At 40.5% G+C, this 23,971-nt stretch overlaps 1 protein-coding gene across 37 annotated transcripts in view; it reads right to left on the bottom strand.

The window, feature by feature from the left end:
- Nucleotides 1–23,719, bottom strand: part of ZNF438 (zinc finger protein 438) — a 168,566-nt gene extending 144,847 nt beyond the window's left edge. For 30 of the 37 annotated variants that reach the window (XM_035307075.2, XM_078329766.1, XM_054258600.2 and 27 more), the window contains exon 1: nucleotides 22,852–22,948. The gene's annotated coding sequence lies outside the window, so the exon portion shown is untranslated. Of the gene's footprint in view, nucleotides 1–22,851; nucleotides 22,949–23,177; nucleotides 23,407–23,630 lie in introns of those variants that run through there. The other 7 variants (XM_078329769.1, XM_054258592.2, XM_078329759.1 and 4 more) reach the window with 2 other exon arrangements.
- Nucleotides 23,720–23,971: the final 252 nt, after the last annotated feature.

Raw genomic sequence — 23,971 nt, forward strand, 5'->3', positions numbered from 1 at the left:
TTGTTTTAAGCCACGAAGTTTTTTTTGGTGTTTTTGCTTTGTTTGTTTTTTGGTGTTTTGTTTGTTTGCTTTTGAGACATAGTCTCAGTCTGTTGCCCAGGCTGGAGTGCAATGGTGCGATCTCTGGCTCACAACAACCTCCACCTCCTGGGTTCAAGCGATTCTCCTGCCTCAGCCTCCTGAGTAGCTGGGATTACATGCCACCACACCCGGCTAATTTTTGTATCTTAGACGTGATACAAAATCACGTGTAGAGACGTGATTTCATCATGTTGGTCAGGATGGTCTCAAATTCCTGACCTCATGATCCGCCTGCCTAGGCCTCCCAAAGTGCTGGGATTACAGATGTGAGCCACTTCACCTGGCCGGTTTTTTGGTTTGCTTGTTTTGTTTCATTTTATAGCAATAATAGGAAGCTAATACACGGGTAAGATGAACTGTCTTCATAAGCTTTGTATAGATTAACCAAAATAACATAAGTACCTAACAGAGTGCCTAGCATACAGGAAGCATTTAAACAGCTATTAAAAGTGTTAGTTCTATTAATACTAGAACTGATACTCTTAATAGTACTAACTGAATAGTCAACACTGACTCAGTTCTAGAATTTACTCAGCGCTGTGACATAAGGTATCTTACTTGGCCTCTATAGGACTCAGCTCTCTCACAAAGCAAAGTGAGGGAACTAGATGACTTACGAAGTTTCTGCCAGCTCTAAAATTTTACGATTCTAAAACCTAATTCCTTAATGACACATTCTACTTATTGCTAATTAACGGATTCTGAAAATCCTATTAAATATAAACAGTAGACCAAGCAGTTTTCATTTTATGTTTCAACATTTTCAATAGTTTATATTTCTGACTTACAGCCTTATAAAGTTGAGTCATGGCATAAAAATCACAGGCCTCAAGCAAGGAAAAATATCTAAGTCATCCTGCTATTATTTAATGGCCTTACAGGCAAACTGAAATAATAATATCTTTTCAAATAGCTCAAAGTATATTCCCACATATTACCTCACTTACTCTTTTTTAACAGCTTTATTGAAGTATAATTCACATACCATTGCAGTTTACCCTTTTGAAGTATACAATTCCATGGTATTAGTATATTCAGAGTTGGGCCAACATCCCTACTTTAGAACATTTTTCTCATCCCCAAATGAAACTCCCTATCCATTAGCAGTCATTCCCCATCTCCCTCCTCTAACCCTCTCAGCTCACTAATCTACTTTGTGTCCCTACGGATTAGCCTACCCTGGACATTTCATATAAATGGAATCATACAATATATAGCGTTTGTATCCGCTCCTTTCACTTAGCATAATGTTTTGTTATGTTATAGCATCAGTATTTTATTCCTTTATGCTTTTAATGCTGAATAATATTCCATTGTATGGATGTACCACATTTTGTTTATACATTCATCAGCTGATATTTAGGTTGTTGCCACTGTTTAGCTATTAGGAATAATGCTAGTAGCATTTATGTGGAAGTTTTTCTGTGTCACATATGTTTTCATTTCTCTTGCACAGATACCTAGGAGTGAAACTGCTAGGTAACATAGGGTAACTGTATGTTTTAACCTTCTGAAGAACTGCCAAGCTGTTTCTAAAGTGGCTGCCCATTTTAAATTCCTACCAGCAATGTGTGGAGCTTCCAATCACTCCACAACCTCACCAACACTTATCTGCCTTTGATTACAGCTAACTAGTGGGCATGAAGTAGTATCTTACATGGTTTTCATTTGCTTCTCTCTATGAGTGACAACGTTGAGGATCTTTTCACGTGCTTATCAACCATTCATATATCTTCCTTAGAGAAATGTCTGTTAAGATCCATTGTCCATTTTAATGGGGTATTTTTATCTTTTTAATATTGAGCTGCAAGAGTTCTTTATAAATTTGGATATGAGTCCATTATCAGATATATGATTTGTAAGTATTTTCTCCTACTCTGTATACCTCATCTGATCTCACTGCAGCTACTTGCACTAGATGGACTGTGAGTTGCTAATCCCATTTTGCAGACAGAATTGGCATAGGATTAAATAGGCCTGATAACTGGCAGACTGAAAAGAAAACATAGCTGTGCCTCTGCTTCTATTAATTTAAAAGGGCCATATACTGATAGCAACATTGTGAGAACACATCTAGGAAGGCTGCCTTGTTCAACTCAATAGATATGGGGAAGCTATCCTATATCTCTGATACAACCTAACGATATTTTCCAGTTTTACCAAGGATGGTTCATTCCTTACTTACGAAATACTAAGTATTATATGTGGGGTGCTGCCCTACTCCTGGTTCACATGCATCCATGAACATGATCAAATCCTTGCCCTCATTAGTCTTACGATTTGGCAGTGTTGTGCAAAACCCTTAACCTTAAATTCCCTATTTGCAAACAGTCCTGACAAAGAAATGTTTCATCTCAAGATCCACTCTCAACTCAGGAAGCATTACAGCGCTTAATGTAAGTGATACCCTATTTTTTGAAAACTCAAGCATCAAACTTACTTTGTGGCCTAGGACAACCTTGTTTTTGAGTATTGCTCCAAAACCTAGGCCATCACCTGGTTCTTATCAATCCTTTTTTTTTTTTTTCCTGAGACAGAGTCTCAGTCTGTCACCCCGGCTAGAGTGCAGTGGCTATATCTTGGCTCACTGAAACATCTACCTACCAGGTTCAAGCGATTCTCCTGCCTCAGTCTCCTGAGTAGCTGGGATTACAGGTGCCTGCCATGATGCCCAGCTAATTTTTGTATTTTTAGTAGAGATGGGGTTTCACCAGATTGGGCAGGCTGGTCTCTAACTCCTGATTTCATGACCCACCCTCCTCGGACTCCCAAAGTGCTGGGTTACAGGCATGAGCCACCACATCTAGCTTTATCAATTTTTTTAATAATGCAGCAATGCATACTTTAATTTCATTTGTGAACATAAACATGGCTAAAAGAAGAAATTACTTATATGTTTACCTTTAACCAGAAAAGCCTCATGATTCGGAGGCTAAATCATGCCCAGTTCCTATTCCACCCTGAATAAAAGCATTATAATAGCTCCACTAAACAAAACAAAAGTACAGAATTACAATTCCGACAACTTAAATAGGTAGTTCTACGCTTTTTCCATCAAGTAGTCCTAATTCAGAGCTAAGGGACCTAATAATCCCCAGAAGACCAAAGGCATAACCCTAAGCAGCCCATGCAAACTTTACATTTCTTGATCTTATTTTTTTCCTTAAAAATTATACACAAATGTTACATTCTAAACTATAATACATCTATTTTCTTTTGGCATAAAAAATTTAACATGCTTAATTAGAATCAATAAAAGAATTTGTTGGCTAGGCACAATGGCTCATGTCTATGTCCCTAACACTTCAGAAGACTGAGAAGGGAGGACAGCTTAAGGCCGGAGTTTTAGATCAGCCTGGGCAACATAGCAAGACCCTGTCTCTAGAAAAAAAAAATTAAAAATCAGCCAGGCACATTTGTAGTTCTAGGTACTTACTTGAATGGCTGAGGCAGGAGGATCACTTAAGCCCAAGAGTTCAAGGATGCAGTGAGCTGTTATTGCACCACTGCACTCCAGCCTGGGTAACAAAGTAAGACCCTATCTCAAAAAAAAATTTTTTGTTGAGGACAGACGGAACGTATGGTGTGTAATTAGAACTATGTTAACTTTTACTATGAAAATGTAGCAAAGAACAGCCAGTGAGAAAAACTAAAACTCAGAAACATGTACCATACATGCCTCAGGGTTGTGAGTACCCTCAGCACACCACCTTGTAACTGGAAGGTGCACGTACCACTATCAGGCAAGCCAGGTGCCTGAGGATTAAGAAGGCACAGGCTGAGCTGGGAGAGCATATGGCCCAGGGTGACCCCAGGCACAACCTGTTGCAAGAGAGCAACATCACACTTCAAAGTGGGGCTTTCCCATACTGTGAGCTGGCAGGCTAAAGGTTCTCAGACGGTGTCTCAAGAGGACAACTGCAAGTGGGCAGAGCACTGTACTCCTGACCCCCATTTCCCTCAGTTTCCCCTGGCTGACAAAGTGGGCTTCCATCAAAGTTTTCTGAAGACTGAAGTCTGAAGTCAGACTGTGAGTAAAAGGTCTGAAAACCTAGATCTAGAGGAAGCCTTGGCCAGGAAGACCACAATGTGCATCAGATATGAAACACAAGGTGAGGACAAAATGGGAGAACGAATAATGGAGCTGCTGAGGAAGAGAGTCAAAAACAGGAAAGGGTGTGGTATAGCCAAGGGTCAGGGTCAGGCCTTCAACCACAGAAAAGAATGTCTATTGTGGAGTGGGTGCGTCTGCTTAAAGAAATAGCAACCAGATTCTCACCTAGAAGCACTCAACTGCTGAAATCTCAAATTCCCATGTTATTTGTGGACCACAATCTCTTATCCTTCTACCTCTCTGGATTACCTAATTGCCCATGACCAATCAACTCTCCAAAAAGCAGCCAGTGTGAGCCTTCAGAAAAGTAAAATAGATAGTTACTTCTTTGACTCAAACCTTTCAATGGCTTTTCATGATCCTTGAATAAAATCCCAGGTCCTTACGTGGCCCCTATGTATCATGCCCCTAATTTGTTACCACTGTCCTCCTCACTCACACTCCAGTGCCACGGCTGTTCCTGCAACAAGCCCCTGCCAGGGCTTTGCAGGTACATGTGCTGTTTCCTTGCCCTGGAATGCTCTCAGACATCTGCATTGCTGTGTCCCTGATGACATTCATGTTTCTGCTCAGAAGTCACTTCTCTGAGCCTCTTCCCTGATCTCACTTTCTTTTCGACATTTTTTTACCATCTGAAATTATACATACAAGTATGTGTATGTTTATATATATAGTATACATTAATTATCTATCTCCTTAGTGGAATTAAGCTCTACAAAGGCAGATTTTATTTTGATCACTGTTTTGATCTAGGGGGCCATTGCAGCTAGAACAGTGCCTAGAAGATCAATGCTCAATACACATTTATTGAAGGAATGAATGCATGAACCAACTCTGTTCTTGAGCCCATTAAGCTTCCGGTCTTTCCCCACTTTACTCTCTTATCTTCCCTAATCCATTAACCACGCCCCAAGCTTCTTATCCATTGTAGCCCAGAATCTGATCTCCCAGAAAGAGGAACAATGCCAGAAAGGAGGTAACAATGTGCATGTGGCTGTTGATCAGTGAGGGTGAAGGAAACTGATGGAGTCTGATCTAATAACCTCCCACTCCCAGGCCTAAATGCTCACCTTTCTAACCAGCTAGTCCTTCTACATACACTCCCTAAACCAATTGGAGAGTCTACTTCTTTAATCCCATACCCAGACTAGAGATCACTGTTATAAAAATCCCCAACCATGCGAGCTGGAGATACCAGAAATGCACAGCCTCCCACCTCCCTTCTCACTGCTGCCATCAATCCTCTCTCAGGCTCTCTCACATCCCACAGATTCAATTCCAAACTTCCACCACTATCAAGCTTCCTATTCCCACCTCACTCAGAAAATGACATCACCTCCACAGACACAAAAGAGGGGTTATTAGGTCAGACTCCCTCAGTTTCCTCCACTCTCACTGACCAACAACCACACGCACGTTCTTACTTCCTTCCTGGCACTGTAGAGGAAGGTGCCAGGAAGATGCAGGAAGGAAACTTCCCGCTCAAAGCTAATCTTCAACCAGTATTTGGCAACTTAAGTTATCTACCTCCTTAGGGATCTGATCCCATCATTCATCCACTTTTCCCCTCCACATTTTCTATTTCTCCTTCTCTTCTTTTACCCCACTGCACATAAATGCTTATATTACTCCCATCATTTAAAAAAATGAACCAAACTAATATACTTCCCCAGACTTTATGTCTCTCTTGCCACTTTGTATTTCCCTCTTTTCCCTCACAGCCAGGTCTTAATAAAAGAGTTTAAACTGTTTTTACTGTCTCCTTTTGCCCCATCATTTCCTACTTAACCCTCTGCAATCTGGACTGCAAACACAAACTGCTCTGCCCAAGACGCAGATGCCTTTTTTTTTTTTTTTTTTTTTTTTTTTTGAGGTTGAGTCTCATTCTGTCGCCCAGACTAGAGTACAGTGGCAGGATCTCATATAAATGCAGCCTCCACTTCCTGGGTTCAAGCAATTGTCCTGCCTCAGCTTCCCAGGTAGCTGGGATTATAGGCACGTGCCACCAGGACCAGCTAATTTTTGTATTTTTAGTAGAAACAGGGTTTTGTCATGTTAGCCAGGATGGTTACCATCTCTTGACCTCATGATTCACCCACCTCAGCCTCCCAAAGTGCTGGGATTACAGGTATGAGCCACCATGCCCTGCCTAGATGATTTCTTAAATGAAAATTCATTCAAAGCGTATCAATTTAATAATGACATCCTTGATGTTAAAGTGCCCATCTCTTGGCCTCAGGAACATTATTCTTTCTTGGTGTCCTTTCTACTTTTTTGGCCCCTTCTATGTAGTCCAGTTTGCAATTGACTGTGTGATCTGAAAAAAAAAAAATCTGTTATGTCATATAACAGGAGAATGGGCTTTGTCTTTGTCTGAGCTACCACAACAACAGAAATTTAACTGGGTGGTTTAAACAACAGCAATTTATTCTTTCACAGCTCTGTAGGCTGAGAAGTCCAAGATCACGGTGCCTGCATGGTCACTTTCTATGAGGGCCCCTTCTGGGCTTGCAGACAGCCCCCTTACCACTGTGTCCTCACATGGCAGTGGAAGAGCAAAAGCTCTCTGGTGTCTCTTCTTATAAGGGCACTATTCACATCATGAGGGCCGCACCCTCAGGCCCTCCTTTAAATCTAATTATCTACCAAAGGCCCCATCTCTAATTACTATTAGCATTGCGGATTAGGGCTTCCACCTATGAGTTTTGTGATGATACAATTCAGTCCATAGCATGGTCTGCAGCAAGTAAAGCCTAGCAAGAATCTACGCTTTATCATTAACCAGCTGCATGACAATGGGGAAGGTACTCAACCTCCCAGTGCTTCACCTGCCTATATACAAAACATCAGCATTAATAGTCTTTACCTCATAAATCTGTTGTAAAGATTAAAATAAGATAAACCCTTAAAATAGTGCCTAAACACAGTAAACATGCAATAAATATTTTTAAATGCAATAAATATTAGTCATTGTTCTGTTATTTTATATATATATATAGATATATATAGATATATATAGATATATATTTTTTTTTTTTTTTGAGACAGAGTCTCACTTTGTCACCCAGGCTAGAGTACAGTAGTGTGATCCTAACTCCAACTCCTGGGCTGAAGCAATCCTCCCACTTCAGCCTCCTGAGTAGCAAAGGCAACAGTTAATTAAAAAAAATTTGAAGAGAGAGGTTCTTGCTATGTTACCCAGATTAGTCTTGAACACCTGGGTTCAAGCAATCCTCCCAACTCGGCCTCCCAAAGTACTGAGATTACAGACGTGAGCTACCACACCCAATATGTTACTGTTATTGATCTTGTCATTCTCATAACTATCTTTATCATAATCATCGACTGTCATTATTATTATTATCAATATTGCTTCTGTCATTATTACTAGTGATAAAATGAAATTATTCTAGATTGAGTCCTATGTAAGATAATTTAACAAATAAATAACTTTTACAAAAATACAGCATTATGGCCAGGTGCGGTGGCTCACATCTGTAATCCTAGCACTTTGGGAGGCCTAGGCGGGCAGATCACCTGAGGTCAGAAGTTCAAGACCAGTCTGATCAACATAGTGAAACCCCATCTCTACTAAATACACAAAAATTAGCTGGTGGTGGTGCATGCCTGTAATCCCAGCTACTTGGGAGGCTGAGACAGGAGAATCACTTAAACCTGGGAGGCAGAGGTTGCAGTGGGCTGAGATCATGCCACAGCACTCCAGCCTGGACCAGAGCGAGACTCTGTCTCAAAAAAAAAAGAAAAAAAATACAGCACTATTTATAGACGGAAAATTTGAAAGCAATCTAAATGCTGATATATTACCAACTTGGGCTGCAATGATGAAATACCATGACTGGGACTCGCTCACAGTTCTGGAGGTTAGTCTAAGATCATGGCACTAGCACTGTCAGGTTCTAATAGGGCCCTCTTCCTTTCTAGCATCCTCTTACTGTGTCTTCACACAGGTGAAAAGAGAGCTCTAGCATCGCTTCCTCTCTTTTATAGGGACACCAGTTCTATCTGATCAGGGCTCCATTCTTATGACCTTATTTAACCTTAATCACCTCCTTAAAGGCCGCATCTCCAATACTGTCATGCGGAAGGTTAGAGCCTCAACATATGAAGTTTGGGGAGACATAACTAGTCCACAGTGACCAATAAAAATAAAATTTTAAGTGCAGTAGAATTGAGTGTTATGCAATAATAACCATGTAAATATAAGAACTCTGAAGCAACAAAGAAAACAGATATCATATGAAACTACCAGGATATAAAATTTTAATATAAATATGTAAAGCATATGCTTATGAAAATAAAAAGAAATATAGCATAATTATAATGGGGTGAAGTTAAAGAGCTTTATTTCTAAACTGTTGGTATAATTAGACAATCTGAAAAATAAATTATCATAGAAAGAATACATAAATGAAAAGCTTCAACTGGAAAAATCAACAATAATTTCAAATCTAGCATTCTGTATGTTTCCTGCTTACATCATTGCCATCTGTATTAACAAGGATATAAGCTAAACTCTTGTAACAAGACCAATATTCTCAGACAAAAAAATTATTTATTTCTCTCTCATGTTACAGTCAAGGGGCAGACAAGCGGTCAAGGGAAGGTTGGTGGCTTTCCTCTATACGGTCATCCAGAGACTAAGATTCCTCTGGTCTTTTCTTACCACTCCTTGGGGCACTGCCCTCAGGTGCATGAATGAAGCTAACTCACTAATAATGCTTCATTTATGGGGATGGGAGGGAAAAGAATATGAATAATAGGCAGATTTTTTTTTTTTTTTTTTAGCAGAAATACACTTTTAAAAGCAGCACGTCACTTCCGCTCTCACCCCACTGGCCAAAACTTAGAAACATGGCTTCATCTGGCTACAAGGAGACTAACAAATACAATTTCTATGTAGGGTTATGTGCTTAGCTACATACGTATCAGAGGTGGGAGTGCATCCTTCTTCCCACTCTTGGAATAGTCATCTCCTTTCTAAAGGGATAACTTGAAGTCTCATCCAATTACTGGATTTAGCTTAAAGTCTAGGTGTCTGGGCAATACACAACCCTCTTCAACCCACACATATCCATGTGGCTCCTTCCCAGTCCAGAGGCCCACAAACTAACAGAAGAGTATAACCTCTGCTCTCTACCACCACCATCACACTCAAAATACAATTGTGGAATACAGATGAGATTAATGCAATTACATCTTCCATTCGGAAAACAAAAGAATAACACATATTTTTATCAATGATGAAACACTTCAAGAAAGGAACTGCAAAGTATCTCTGCTCTAGCAAGAAAGCAAGTCCCTTGGTTCATTTCAGATTCTGTTCTCTGAGGGGAAGCCCCTTATCCAGGTGTCTGCTGGAGTCTTGGCTTTGCCTTTGGAAGATTCTTTCTTTTCCATTATCTCTTCTGGTCATCCACAAGGCAGACTTGGAAGAGTATATGCTCCAAAAGGGCAGCAAAGATCTAACAGCCTACTTTCTGCTGGTGTAAATTTGGGGCCAAGAGTTGCTTTAGGTGTCAAACAAAATCAAACCATCAGAGTCTCTTGTCAGCCAAACTTATGGAATCTTTGGAAAAATAATGTAAAACTTTCAGAAGGTCTGTTTGCCTCAGTCAGTTCCACATGAAAGTAGTAATTAACCACAACTAAGGATTTAATCTGGTCATAGATATTAAGCTTGTCAACTCTCCTGTTTTATCTGCTGGCCGCTATGACACAGCCATTCCTCCCTCTCTTCAATCATCTCTTGATTGAAGGCTAACTACCTTGAGGTTATCTGATTCACAGCAGGAGGATTATACCACTCCAACCCACTGACATCGGGACAGGCCGTGTGACTTGAGATGTCTCTTCTGACTTGACTGATTTCAGGCTTAGCCATTTGACTTGCTTTGGTCAACAAAATATGAACAAAAGTAACACGTACCACTTCCAAGACACTGGTTCTGCCATATCTCTTTTGCCTGTCACAAGAATGGCCATGTCCCAAACAGGCTAATTCCTTTGGTTTAAATACTGGAGTGACAAAGTATGTGGAACACAGCCACAGCTAACATGTCAGGAGTAAGAAATAAACCTTTGTTGTTGTAGGGAACTGAGATTTTGTATTTATAACTGAAGATTTTATATATTTCAAATGACTGCTTGAGGTGGAAAAGCAAATCCTTAATTTAAACCTTGTCTGGACTGTCTGCCACTGTCAGGCCAAGAAACTCTAACAGATTCCTGAGAATGACTATCTTACCTCTTGCCGTTTGGCACAGAGAAGCAATTTTTTCCAACACTGCAATGTCCCATATTACTGGCCTCTCAGTCAGTTCAGACCACAGGTCATCAGCAGAGAGAACCTCCGTTAGCTGCTTATTACAATTATAAATAGTAATAAGTACTATACATATTCCCTTTTAACTCTAATTGCAAACTGGCTAATTGTTATCTTATTTGACACCCTCTCATAGTTACTGGCAAGGACTAATCAACTCCTATTAGCAGTCTGATTCTTTCTACCTCCCCAAAGGTAAAAAACTAGGTAGACAAATTGACTGCCTTCCAAGTTATTAGAAGTGACAGTCTCATTGAATATTTCGCCACTGCATAATAAGGGTTACCAGTTTTCTAGCCTATAACATGTTTTCTACTGTCTGTCGACCAACCACTTAGCCAGTGCTGTACATTTCAGCTTTTTTATTATGCTACACTCTACTTCGGGTGCCAATTTTTGTACTATACAGGCTATGGGCCAAGCTGCTGTAATAAAGTGATGCCAAAAACCAGTGGCTCAAACAAGAAAGAAGTGTTATTCTCTTCCTTGAAACAAGAGAGAGATAGGCAGGTGACTGGGGAGAAGATGGAGAGTAGTAATTGGTTCTGCTCCACAAGGTCATCCAGGAACCTAGGCAGATGAGGAATCTTTAGGTTCAAGGTAATTGTTGCTATTCTAGTTCCAGTCAGGGGAAAAGGGAGTGAGGTGTGCACACAAAGTCCAGGACAAGCATCTTGTATGGACAAAGATAACCCAGAATTTGCACATATCACTTGTGTTCTTATCTAATTGGCCCAAACCTAATTACAAAGCCATACCTATTGGCAGGAGGAGTTGAAAAACAGTCTCTATGTGCACAGCCATGTATCTGGCTAAATCAACAGGGTGCTGGTAGTAGAATAAAGGAGGAATTAGATTTTGGAGCAAAATTAGCAGTCTTTGCCATATTCTCACACAATCTATCCTCCATAGTCATCAGAATTTGTTTAAAGGCACAGTTCAGACAAGGGCACCCTCTGTTCCAAACCCTCCAGGGGCTTTCTATTTCACTTAGCATAAAAACCAAAGTCCTCACAATGACCTACAAGTCTTCACACAATGTGCCCCTTCATTGCCTCTCTAACCTCATCTCCTCATATTCTTCCCATAAAATAAACACCAAATGTATTAAAAACCAATATATAAAAGGTAAAACTATAACGCTAATAAAAGAAATAAATAACATATTTGCAAACTTGGGATGATGAAAGATTTCTTCAAGATCTCAAAAGCACAAACATGGAAAAACATTTTGATGGGGTAAACTTTGATGAATTGGACACCACAGGCAACATTAGAAGATAAGCAAAAGACTGAAGGAACATGTTTGCAAACAACTAAAAAAGACAAGGGAATAAAATCCAGTGTATGCCAAGAACTGTTGCAAAAACAACAACCAAAAGATAGAAAGTACAATTGAAAATCTGACAAAAAGGCAGAGGCAGACAATTCACAGGAAGTGAAATAAAGGTTGCCAGATAATATACAGGATGCCTTATTCAATCTGAATTTCATATAAATATGTATTGTCTTTCATAGAAATGTGTCCTGCATATTGCATGGCCAGTACTTACACTAAAAAATTATTTATTGCTTATCTGAAATTCAAACTTAACAAGGTATCTGTATTTTTATTTGCTAAATTTGGAACTATAAGTGAATCCGTATGTCTAACAAGTGAATGAAGAGAATCTCACTCTCACTCACTCGTAATTTAAAAAATGTATAAAGCGTTTATTGAAGAACATGTAACTCTTTTTTTCCATTTTACCCAGAAGATAACCTATTACTAGGATTCTTTATCATATCACTAGGCAAATAAGAGCCCAACTATTCACTGCATGTACACAGAATAAAACACATTTCAAATCCATTTATTTTATACTGCAGATAACAAGAATAATCCTAGTAACCATATTCAGTAATCAATTTTTTCCTAAGAATTTTAAGTACATATTTAGTGTCAACCTAAAATAATCAAGAGGGTCAGATTGTAGTTTAGGAGTTTATTCAAGCACAAAGGTTGAGGACTGCAGCCAGGGACATATTTCCAAGTTGCCTAGCTGAATGTTCCAGAAAACAAAGAAGAATCTCAAGTTTTTAAAGAAAAAAGGACAAATGAGGAGAGGGGGCAATTACAAAAACTGTTCATCAGAAATTCTCATTGGTTTACAAAAATAACATTGCTTGGTGATTGGCTATACGTTGTTGAACTACAGGGTATATGGCATTTTATGGGTACTTGGCGTCAGTTAGTCTGGAGCACCGGTAGCAAGCAGCTTGAAGAGGTCATTGTTTAGCTCTAGGGGGAATGAGATGTGACTGCTGTTACATTTTAAATGCCTTTCTGGGCCTGATAATTTAAAGGAGCTTGCATTCCCAGATAAAAAGGGTTTTCCTTATTTCTCTTTAGTATAAATTTATAAAGTTTAAATGTTAGATAACAATGTTTGAATATCTTTTAGTAGTCAAACAACAGCTCTGTCAAAAACAATATTCCATACTGTTTATAATGTTAATGTTATACTGTAATATTACAAATAATTTTATAATATATTAAGTATAGTATTAATTTTCATACTAGGCTAAGATTAACTTTGTAAGGTTAACTCTCAGACAGGTCAGAAATTTGGTCTGTCAACAAAGACAAGAGTCAGACTTCACATTTTTAAAGTTTTCCCATAAAAATATCTAAATCACATACATAGTTTTACCACTGGACTATTCCTATGTGAACGGCAGGAATGAAGGTACGACACAAAAGCTGTAGGTTAAGGAAGAAAATAGGGGCTGCATATAACAACAGCACCCTTTTTTTTTTTCTGAAACAGTATCTCACTCTGTCACCAAGGCTGGAGTGCAGTGGTGCGATCTTGACTCAAAACAGCACCCATTTTTTAACAGTTATGAGCTTATTACATATGTAAATACAGACAACACTTAGGGTACTTAAAAATAAAACTTCAATACAAAAAAGAAATTACACCATTGAAATCTACTTAGACCCCCATGTTTATAAAACTGATTGAAAAAAAGAAAAAAAGAAAAAAAAAAAAGAAACTACACCGAAAACTCACTGACTTCTATAACTTCTAAGATAATGAATGCTCTAATTTTAACATCTCCATAGGAAAAAAATAATTCAAAATATTACTGTGAAAGACCAATTTAGAAAAATGTTTTGTCACAGTTACAGTAAAGTTATATATAGTACAGTAGTTACTTCATTCTGAAAAAGAAAAATATTCTAAACAAATGTTAAACAACTGAACTATTAGGTTGCTGCAGATGCTAACTGAAGGTTTGACATTGTTGGAATTTGCCATTTGATACTAGAATACATTCTTAAATAAATGTGGTCATGCTATACATCATTTTAGTGGGCATTTCTCACTTTATGATTTTTTTCCTAAGGACTTATCACTTGCTGTTTATTTTAGACTATGAGAATGATGTTTCCACAGTCTAAATAGCAAATTTCAGCAATTTTCTTGAGTTCAAAATGGTTCATAAAGCAGCGGAGACAACTCGCAACATCAACAATGCATTTGGCCCCGGAACTGCTAACGAAAGTCCAATGTGGTTCAAGAAGTTCTGCAAAGGAGACTCGAAAATGAGGAACATACTGACCTGCCATCAAAAAGTGCAAATGACCGATTGACAGCAATCACTGAAGCTGATCATCTTACACCCTGAGAAGTTGCCAAAGAACCTTTGAAGCAAACTGGAAAGTTGAAAAAGCTTGATAGGTGGGTGCCTCAGGAGCTGAGTGAAATTTTTTTTAATTTGTCATTTTGAAGTGTCGTCTTATTCTACACAAAAACAATGAACCATTTCTCGAGCGGATTGTGACATGTGACAAAAAGTGGATTTTATATGACAACTGGCAACGACCAGCTCAGGGTTGGACCAAGAAGCTCCAAAGCACTTCCTAAAACTAAACTTGCACCAACAAAAGGTCATAGTCACTGTTTGGTTGTCTGCTGCTGGTCTGATCCACTACAGTTTTTTTTTTTTTTTTTGAAACAGAGTCTTACTCTGTCGTCCTTGCTGGAGTGCAATGGTGCGATCTCAACTCACTGTAACCTGCGCCTCCCAGGTTCACGCGAGTCTCCTGACTCAGCCTCCCAAGTAGCTAGAGTTACAGGTGCATGCCACCATGCCTGGCTAATTTTGTATTTTTAGTAGAGACGGGGTTTCGACATGTGGGCCAGGCTGGTCTTGAACTCCTGACCTCAGGTGATCCACCCATCACCTTGGCCTTCTAAAGTACTGGGATTATAGGCATGAGGCACCACACCCGGGTCACTACAGCTGTCTGAATCCTCGTGAAACCATTACATCTGAGAAGTATGCTCAGCAAATCAGTGAGATGCACTGAAAACTGCAATGCCTGCAGCCAGCATTGGTCAACTGAAAGGGTCCATTTCTTCTCCATGACAATGCCCAACTGTGTGACACACAACTAAAACTTCGAAAGTTGAATGAATTGGGCTATGAATTTTTGCCTCATCTGCCATATTCACCTGACATCTTGTCAACCAACTGCCACTTCTTCAAGCATCTCGACAACTTTTTGAAAGGAAAATGCTTCCAAAACCAGCAGGATGCAGAAAATGCTTTCCAATAGTTCATTAAATCCCAAAGCATGAATTTTTAAGCTACAGGAACAAACAAACTTACTTCTCATTGGCAAAAATGTGTTGATTGTAATGCTTCCTATTCTGATTAATAAAGATGTGCTTGAGCCTAGTTATGATGATTTAAAATTCACGGTCCAAAACCACAATTGCTTTTGTACCAACCTAATACTTTATATAAATGGTACTACGATATAATAATTGTAATGATATGATTTGCAAATACTAAAATATTTAGCTTGCCTTGTTCTATAAAATATATGCAACATAATCATTAGACCTTCATAATGTTGGTAAGAATAATTGCCAAGTAACTTTCAAAAAGTAATCACTTCTAGATGTATCTCTAATAACAGCAAAAACAATAAACTTCTAGATCTGTAACTCAGCATCTATCAAGACTAAGTTTGGCAGGCACATAATACAACACACTCCCACAAGAGAGAAAAATAGACAAAAAGGAACATGCCCTTCCCCATAATTTTTAAAGCATTAATATATTTCCACAAATAACATATTACCTTTTGAACTATATATAAAAATAATCCTTGAAGCAGCCTGGGTCCCAACTATATTACCCTGAAACTGATAGACAGAAAACAAGTGATATTTGTGGATCCATTTTTCTTTTCAGTTTCAAAGGAAAAGCAAAATCAAAAGTATGTTATATTATTAACACCATAGCTAACATTAACATGTTTGACATAAAAAGTATGTATTTTTCAACTTCGAGAAAGGAAAAGATTGTTCTTTGGCTCTAGTCCTAAGCTGGAAACAAGTAACCGCAAAACCAGTTTTAAATCTACCCCAGTCAATCCTTAAAATCTACTGAGCATTTCCACTTAAGTACTTAGCCAAGAAAGTAAGCCAATCAGCAATTGCCCGACTTCAGTACCTTGGCTCCTCAAAGCCAGTCATTGTTTAAACTCTAAGTTTAAAGCTGGCCAATCCTTAAATGTTCACACTTTTCAAAATCAGCCAATCTCAAACTCTATGCTTCCTCAAAACTCTATATAAAAACATTTCTGACTGCTAAAAACAAAACAAAACAAAACAGTGATCTGCAGCAAGTGTGGTTTACCAAAACTCAGTTAAGTTTCTATTCAAGTCAAATTAGAGTAGGCTTACAAATACTGAATCACCAACTGACTCAGGTGGCAACATGAGTGTCAAGAAACCTATTTAATTAAGTTAAATAGGTTAGACACACTGTTTTCCACAATAAAGCTTTTGTGAATTTATCCAGAAATTGTCATATTTATTTATTGGAGAATATCTGGAGACACAGCATACATAGCTCAGTGGAAACAGTCAAACTACATTATGAGTTGGGTGACACTGAACAGGTTATTTAACATCTCTAAACCAGTTTCCTTTTCTAGAAAATGAGAGTAATAACTATTTCATAGTAGCCAAGATTAAATGGTGTAACAGAAACTGGTAAATTAAAAGACTCCTAGGAATAAAGTCCTAGATTTGCTTTCATCACTAACTTGCTAACACACATGGAAAGTCATTTGACCTAAGTCTGTTTCTTCACTGGTCTAATAGTGAGGATAATGCATGCCCTATACATTTAATGGGCTGTTTGTAACAATCAAAATTGAAAATTAATGTGAAAAGGATTTTGATAGATACAAACCATGAAACTGTGAGATAGCTAATTTAATATATACAACAATAATGGGAATTCATACTAGGAAACCTGTTACAATCCAGGATTATATAAAGTCCAGATTAAATTAATTTTAGTAAGAAAAATATTCATAGCTAAAAACAAACACAAAAACACCAGACATGCTAGCAACCAAAAAAATTCAAGGCTACTATTGATTTCAAGAATTATTTTCCATTCAGTAAATGAACCAAATTAGCTACGCTATCCAACAAACTAACAGCAGTACAACACAATCCTTTGTCCAAGTCAGGCATTTGCCACTTAAAGCACCACCTCCATTTCTAAAGCATTTAAAAAAAAAAGAAGAAGAAGAACAGAAGGAAGGAAGGAAGAAAAGATATTACAGGATTTCTCAACATCAGCAGCACTGACATTTTGAACTGGGTAAGTTTCTGTTGTTGAGAAGTTGTCCTGCACATTGTAGGACATTCAACAGCATGCTATAATGGCCTCAATCCACTAGATGCTAGGAGTAATGCCCTCACACACAAATGTGGCAACCAAAAATGTCTTCTTGACAAATGTCCCCAGGGTGTGCTGGAAAGGACAAAATCATTCTGAGTTGAGATCCACTGGGCTAAACCCCTAGTATCATCTTCCAATATTTATCACACACTGATTGCTGGCTTGCAATGCAGCTTGCAACTAACAGCTTTGCAATTTAAGAGTCAAATAAGCAAATACTCCCTGTAGAATGGTAACGACTTGAAGAATGATTAGCTACATAGTTATGGTTAAATTATTCCTTTCATGGACATACTGGTTTTGCTTAATATTTCCTAGGAATTTTCTTCTGGGTGTTCTGCAGGGGTTATAATTTGGTTAACCTGTCGCTAAAGCTTAGTTCCACCTAGACTTAGTAATTATTAGCCATTAGTGTTATGTGAGTGGAGGGGGAATCAAACCTAAAGATTTTAATGTCTAAGCAACCAAAAGTGAAATGAAGCAAAAATAAGTGCTAGTTATATAAATTATTTAAATATATGCAAACATTTACAGTGTAGAGTATACGAACAAGCATCCAGCTATTATTACAAATATCTTCGAGTTGAAGATAATATGCAAAATAAGTGATTGCAAGAAGGAGAATTTTAGCTCCTTCTTGGGAATTACATTTAAATGCTCAGTATGTACTATTACTGGGTTAGACATACTGTTTTCCACAATAAACAATCTTCATATACATATAAGTACTCAAAAGTTTAAAATTTGCTTGTGCAAATGTAAATTTTAAAAGGAATCTGAATTTTATTTACTATCTAGGATGTTGTATTATATATGGTCAGTGTTAAAAACAGTGGCTTCTATTGTTTTCATATAGAACTTAGCATCACTCCCCCTCTGCTGGAAGCTACCTGACACAAATAACCATTCAACTGCCCCCACTGAGCCTGAACTTAAGTCAATAATGCCTGAGCATCAACAGGCTACTTTAATACGCAATTTTACTTTACACCATATATGGGCATCTGATGTTCCTGGGAAACTTACTGCAAATGTGGTATAAATAAATACTAATCATTTCAACTCCATTAAATTTAAAGAAGCTACTAGAGCAGGTTTAAAATGTTGTGAACTGCAAAATGAGATGGCACCCCTCTACATTTATGTTAATAGAGGGTTCCTGTTTAGAGTAATGGTACTTTCCCAATGGAAGTTTAAAACAAAATAGAATTTTATAGGTTTTAAGAAAAATATTCTGAAATTAACCATAAAATCTACAACAATGCAATTTTATATAATCTTTAGTGATTTAAATTTGAAATACTCATGGTAGAAAGTAATAAAATTGTGACAGCTATTGAGGTTATGGTGTGCTGTGAAAGAGATCTACAGGAACAAGACCCATCTTTTTTTGTTTCTGTTGTTCTAGTCTCCACGTTCTCTACAGTGTTCCAGCTATACAAGATGTAAACTGTATTCCACCCATTACGTATATCACCAGATCCCCTTTCTATAACAAAAAAATATACATGTCAGTGTTAAAGCGAGGTTCAGCAGAGAAACTCAAACTTATTCCAATATGTGGAACTTTGGCATGATACACTTAAACTGGTGGAAACCTGCCTGAATACTTCACCCAGCCCCTCTATCACCCTCTATTATGCAAACTGCAACATTTCAAGCCAACTCTCTTATTTGACTGGTGAGTCTTGTCAACACTAAGGTAACAGAACTGGAAAAACTCATTACTCCACAAGGATAGTCAAATATCAGACTTTACTTCATTTGGTAAAAATCCTATCATTGCCAAATAAAACTAATGCAAATATAGTAAAATCTGCATGATTCTGAGTAATTCTTTTGCTGAAAAGGACTCCTGGGGAGCCTCAGCTTCATCCTACAACTGCTTAGGCATTATTTTGCCCCTTTGCCCTTTTCATGCCCCATCTCACAAGTCATGGAAGCCAGGGAGGAGAGGGGGCAGTAAACCAGAATGAACTAATCAGCATGTATTTATGCATTTAGTCTACTCTAATCTTATTCCCAAGGTTTTCCCCACATACTCTGCTCCTCTCGGGAAAGAACTATGTCTTATTCATCTCTGAACTTCCAAAACCTAAGCAAATGCCCACCATATAAAGTCATTCCTAACATCTACTACACAGCAGGTACTGGATTAGGGACTAGAGATGGAGAAGTTAAAGAAACAGACCTTGCCCTCATGGAACCTACAGTGGGGGAACAGGCAGGGGAATACCAGACACTGGCTGCCATGAACCCCATCAGGCCACTTAGCACAGTCCCTCTGCCTATGATCTTTCTCCCACGCTCAACCAAAGCTTAGATGAAGAACAAAGGCAGGCTTTCTCTTCAAAATAAATGGGTATCTCCAACCCTGTCATTCCCTGAATTCACAGGCAGGCATACTCACCTGCTCAACATTTTCACTTGGAGGTGGCTGGAAGGATTCAATGCATGGACTCCAAAGCCACACTGCTTAGGTTTGAATCCTAGCTACATGACTCACAAGCTGGGTGACTTCAGACAAGTCACTTATAACCTCTTTGTGGCTATTTTCTCGTGTGTAAAATGGGGACAATAATGGTTCCTTGTATATATAATTCTCACAATGATTAAATGAATTAATATAGGTAAAAGTACTTAAAATTCTATCTGGGACTCAATTTACACTGACATAGTAGTAAAATAGACATACTATTTTTACTAGCACTATTGTTACGACTATTTCTAACAGGCATTTAGAACTTGTGCAAAACTAAATTTGTAGCTGTCCTCAGTGAACAGCACCACTGTACATCTAGTTGTTCCGGCCTAAATGTAAGTCATCGCTTCTCCCTTTTCCTCACATTCACATCAGCTGGTCCAGTCAGCTCTACCTTCAATACACACCACCCATGCTACCGCCCACCATCATCTCCACAACTACCTCCCCCAGCCCAAACCACCATCATCTCACCCACAGGGCACAGCAGCTTTCTCTCCCCATTTTCACTCCACCCCACCCACTCTAAACTACAGTTAATTCTCCAAACAATCAAAATTAGATCAGAGGGCCATTCCCTTGATGCAAATCTTCTAGTCGTTTTCCATCACACTTAGAAGAACGTCATTACTTCACCACAGCCTACAAGGGAACCCATGACCTTCCTGGCCCTTGACCATCATCAGCCACCACTCCCCCTCTTCCCTGCTGTGCTCTAAACACTCTCGCTGTGTCTGGACCACCTCAGGCTTGGTTCCACCTCAGAGCATTGTCCTGTTTTCTGCTGTGAGGCCGAAAATAGTTACCTGGTGCCTGGACTCTGAAGTCAGACTGCCTGCATTCAGATAGTCTCTACCACATTTTAGCTGCGCAACCTTTGGCAAATTCTTAACCTTTCTGTGTGTCAGTTGCTTCATCTATAAAATGGAGATACTAGGTTGTCTCATAAGTAAATTTTACTGCTGTAAAAATTTACTGTTCAGAACACTGCCTTACATATGGTAAGTGCTACTTTTTTTTTTAAGTATTCATTGCTTTTATTTATTTATTTATTTATTTATTTATTTATTTTGAGATGGAGTTTCGCTCTTGTTACCCAGGCTGGAGTGCAATGGTGTGATCTCGGCTCACCGCAACCCCCGCCTCCTGGGTTCAGGCAATTCTCCTGCCTCAGCCTCCTGAGTAGCTGGGATTACAGGCACGCGCCACCATGCCCAGCTAATTTTTTGTATTTTTAGTAAAGACGGGGTTTCACCATGTTGACCAGGATGGTCTTGATCTCTTGACCTCGTGATCCACCTGCCTCGGCCTCCCAAAGTGCTGGGATTACAGGCATGAGCCACCCCGCCCGACCGGCCCTCATTGCTATTATTATTCCTCTCTGAAATGTTCTTACCTCAGGCTCCTTCCATTACACTTCCAATTGATTCAAGTGTCCCTGCCTTTGAATGGCTTTTCCTGACAGATCCTACCAAAAACCACCTTCCCCGTTCCCCCACTGTCCTCCTCTTTCCTTCCTTTCCTTCACTGCCCTTACAACTATCTGCCCTTACATTATGTACTTATTGTTTATTGTCTATTTCCCACTGCAACATGAGCCCAGCTAGGCTGGAGACCCTTTTCTTTGCTGCTCTATTTCTAGAGATTTCTGACTCACACTTCATCCAGGCTACAGGACCAAATGCAAATCTCCTAATAACAATAGCACACTTAGAAAGCACACTTGTGATCTCACTTGATGCTGGAAAAACCAACAGCAGACATACTATCAGCTCCCATTTTAGATAAGACAAACAAAGTTCCAAGTTTGGATGACTTGTCCTTGGACACAAAGCTAGTTCACGACTAGAACAAAGATTAGAAACCCTGCTTTCTGATTCCAAGGCTCCTCCCACCAGGATGAAAGGATATCACACTCCTGAAATGAACTTACAGAAATGTGAACTCTCGAGCTCCTGTATAAACACATCCTGAAGGGTGCACAGTATTCTTCCCTTCAAAGTTCCTGACGAACACTCGTACTGCAGTTTGAGAGGCATGAAAGTCTGGTAATAACTCATTGATAATGTACTACCCCTTGGCCAAAATATTCAAGCAATCAGACACGATTATTGGGTATTCCAAATCAATACCGCAATCCTTAAAACTCAGTGTGTCTGTGTTGGGTATAATGTGCTAGTTCCAGCATACTGAAAGCTTCCTCTGCAAAACCCGGAAGAGGGGGGCATTGTAATCACTAAGAGTAACGTGCTAACGATACCTGTTATTTCTTGATCCCCATTTTATCAAGTTTAGTGACATTAGTTCAGATCACCAAACTGGCTCCAGTGCGGTAAAGGATCAGATGGAGGGAAGGTTGTAGGGGGTAGGCAAAATAGTGAAAAGTTCTCTGGCTTGAAGATCTCTGGTCAAATGGTCAGTGGCCACCACATTCCTCAGAATAACCAAGGGTCTGTGGATAATCTTTCTCCTAGCAAATGTACACACTTGGGTTATCTCACCTGTTCCCAATGTTGTGGGAACGACCATTATGGAGGCCAGAGGCTGCTGGACCTCCATTTTACACAGAAAGAAAACTGAGGCAGCAAGTGGTTATTTTGCTGCCTTTCTTTTTGCGTCCACGAGTTGGTCACTTGTGGGATCCTAACGGCCAGGACATAGGATTCCTAGTGAGAGGAAGCCTCCATCCCCGACTTAACGTGTCAAACTCCAGGGTTGAATAGGAGAAGAGTAATCCAAGTCCCTTTATCACAGAAGAAAAAAACGGACTCTCCATTTGGACTTTCTGCCCCTTCTAAGGCCTCGTTCTCCGGGTGGAAGACGCTCCCCGTCCCAGGGGAAAAGGTGCTGGCCCTGCCAGGCGGGGCGCGGCCTCGCCTCCCGCACCCTGGGTCCCTCCCGCCCAGCAGGGCGCGCTGCCACTCTGAGCAGGCGCCTGTCCCTTCGCCACGTTCGGCTGCTCCCCAAAGAACTGATGCCCCCACAGCCGCCACCACCACTGCCGGGACTGCCAGCAGCCGGCGGCCCCCACGAGCCCATAGAGCTGCAGGAATCCTCGTAAAAACTTACAGTTTTCCTACTGCGTGCGCGTCACGGCGGGGTGACGTCACCGGCCGAGCGTTCAGGGAGGTCAGGCCGCGGGAGGGGCGCGGGCCTTGAGGCCCCCAGGCTCCGCCCCCTCCCCGCCCCCCGGCGCCGCGGTGGGAGACACGCCCCCGAGCTCCACGCACCGCCCCGTCACGGACCCCGCGCACAGGCGCAGATGGCCTCAGCGCTTGCATGCCGGTGGGCTTCGCCAGTCGGGGCGCCTGCAGCGGCGGCTGCTCTATGAAAGCTTCCCTCAAAGCCTGAAGCTGGGGTTAGAGGAGAAGGGGCCGACAAAAAGGGACGGAGACCTTCAGGAATACTGCAAACAAGCTGTCGCCCTGGGGGCTGGAGTAGGACGCCAGGGTTGTGAGGTAGTTTTTCCATAGACATTTCCTCACGTGTTCTTTTAAAGTTCTCCACGTGTGGAAACAGTCGTTTGCTCTCCAGGTGCGAGGGGAGGGGTCCTCAGCCCTGAGAAGACAGCTCTCCCAGGGGCCCTCACTCCGCCCGGGCTCGGCGCGTCTCCCGCCAGACTCCGCCCAGACCACGATCAGGCCCCGCCTATCTCTTAGCTAGACCCGTCCCATGCCCAGTTAGACCCCGCCCCTGGGTTCCGCCCTTCCGGCTCCGGCTCCAGGCTCCCTCGGGCCCCCACCTTCCCCTTCTGCCAAGCGCCGCCTCCAGCCCAGCCAGTTCCTTGCAGATTTTAGTTTCTACCCTTCCTGCTAAACTTCCCCTTTCGGCTCGGTGAAGCTACTTACAGGTTGCCGTTCACCTCTATTAGGGTTAATAAACGGTGATCCGGATAAACATGTTCACTTCTTTGCCGGGGCAAACTTTCCGGCCCCCCACCCACTCACGTGACGACACCTTCCTGTGGCCAAGCGCCACTCTCTGGCTTTTTGTTTGTTTGTTTGAGACGGAGTCTTGCTCTGTCGCCCAGACTGGAGTCCTGGGGCACGATCTTGTCTTACTGCCATCTCCGCCTCCTGGGCTCAAGCGATTCTCCTGCCTCAGCCTCCTGAATAGCTGGGATTACAGGCGCCCACCACCACGCCCGGCTAATTTGTGTATTTTTAGTAGAGACGGAGTTTCCCCGTGT

This window comes from Callithrix jacchus, chromosome 7 (assembly GCF_049354715.1).
Source record: "Callithrix jacchus isolate 240 chromosome 7, calJac240_pri, whole genome shotgun sequence".
Classification (NCBI taxonomy): Eukaryota; Metazoa; Chordata; class Mammalia; order Primates; family Cebidae; genus Callithrix; species Callithrix jacchus.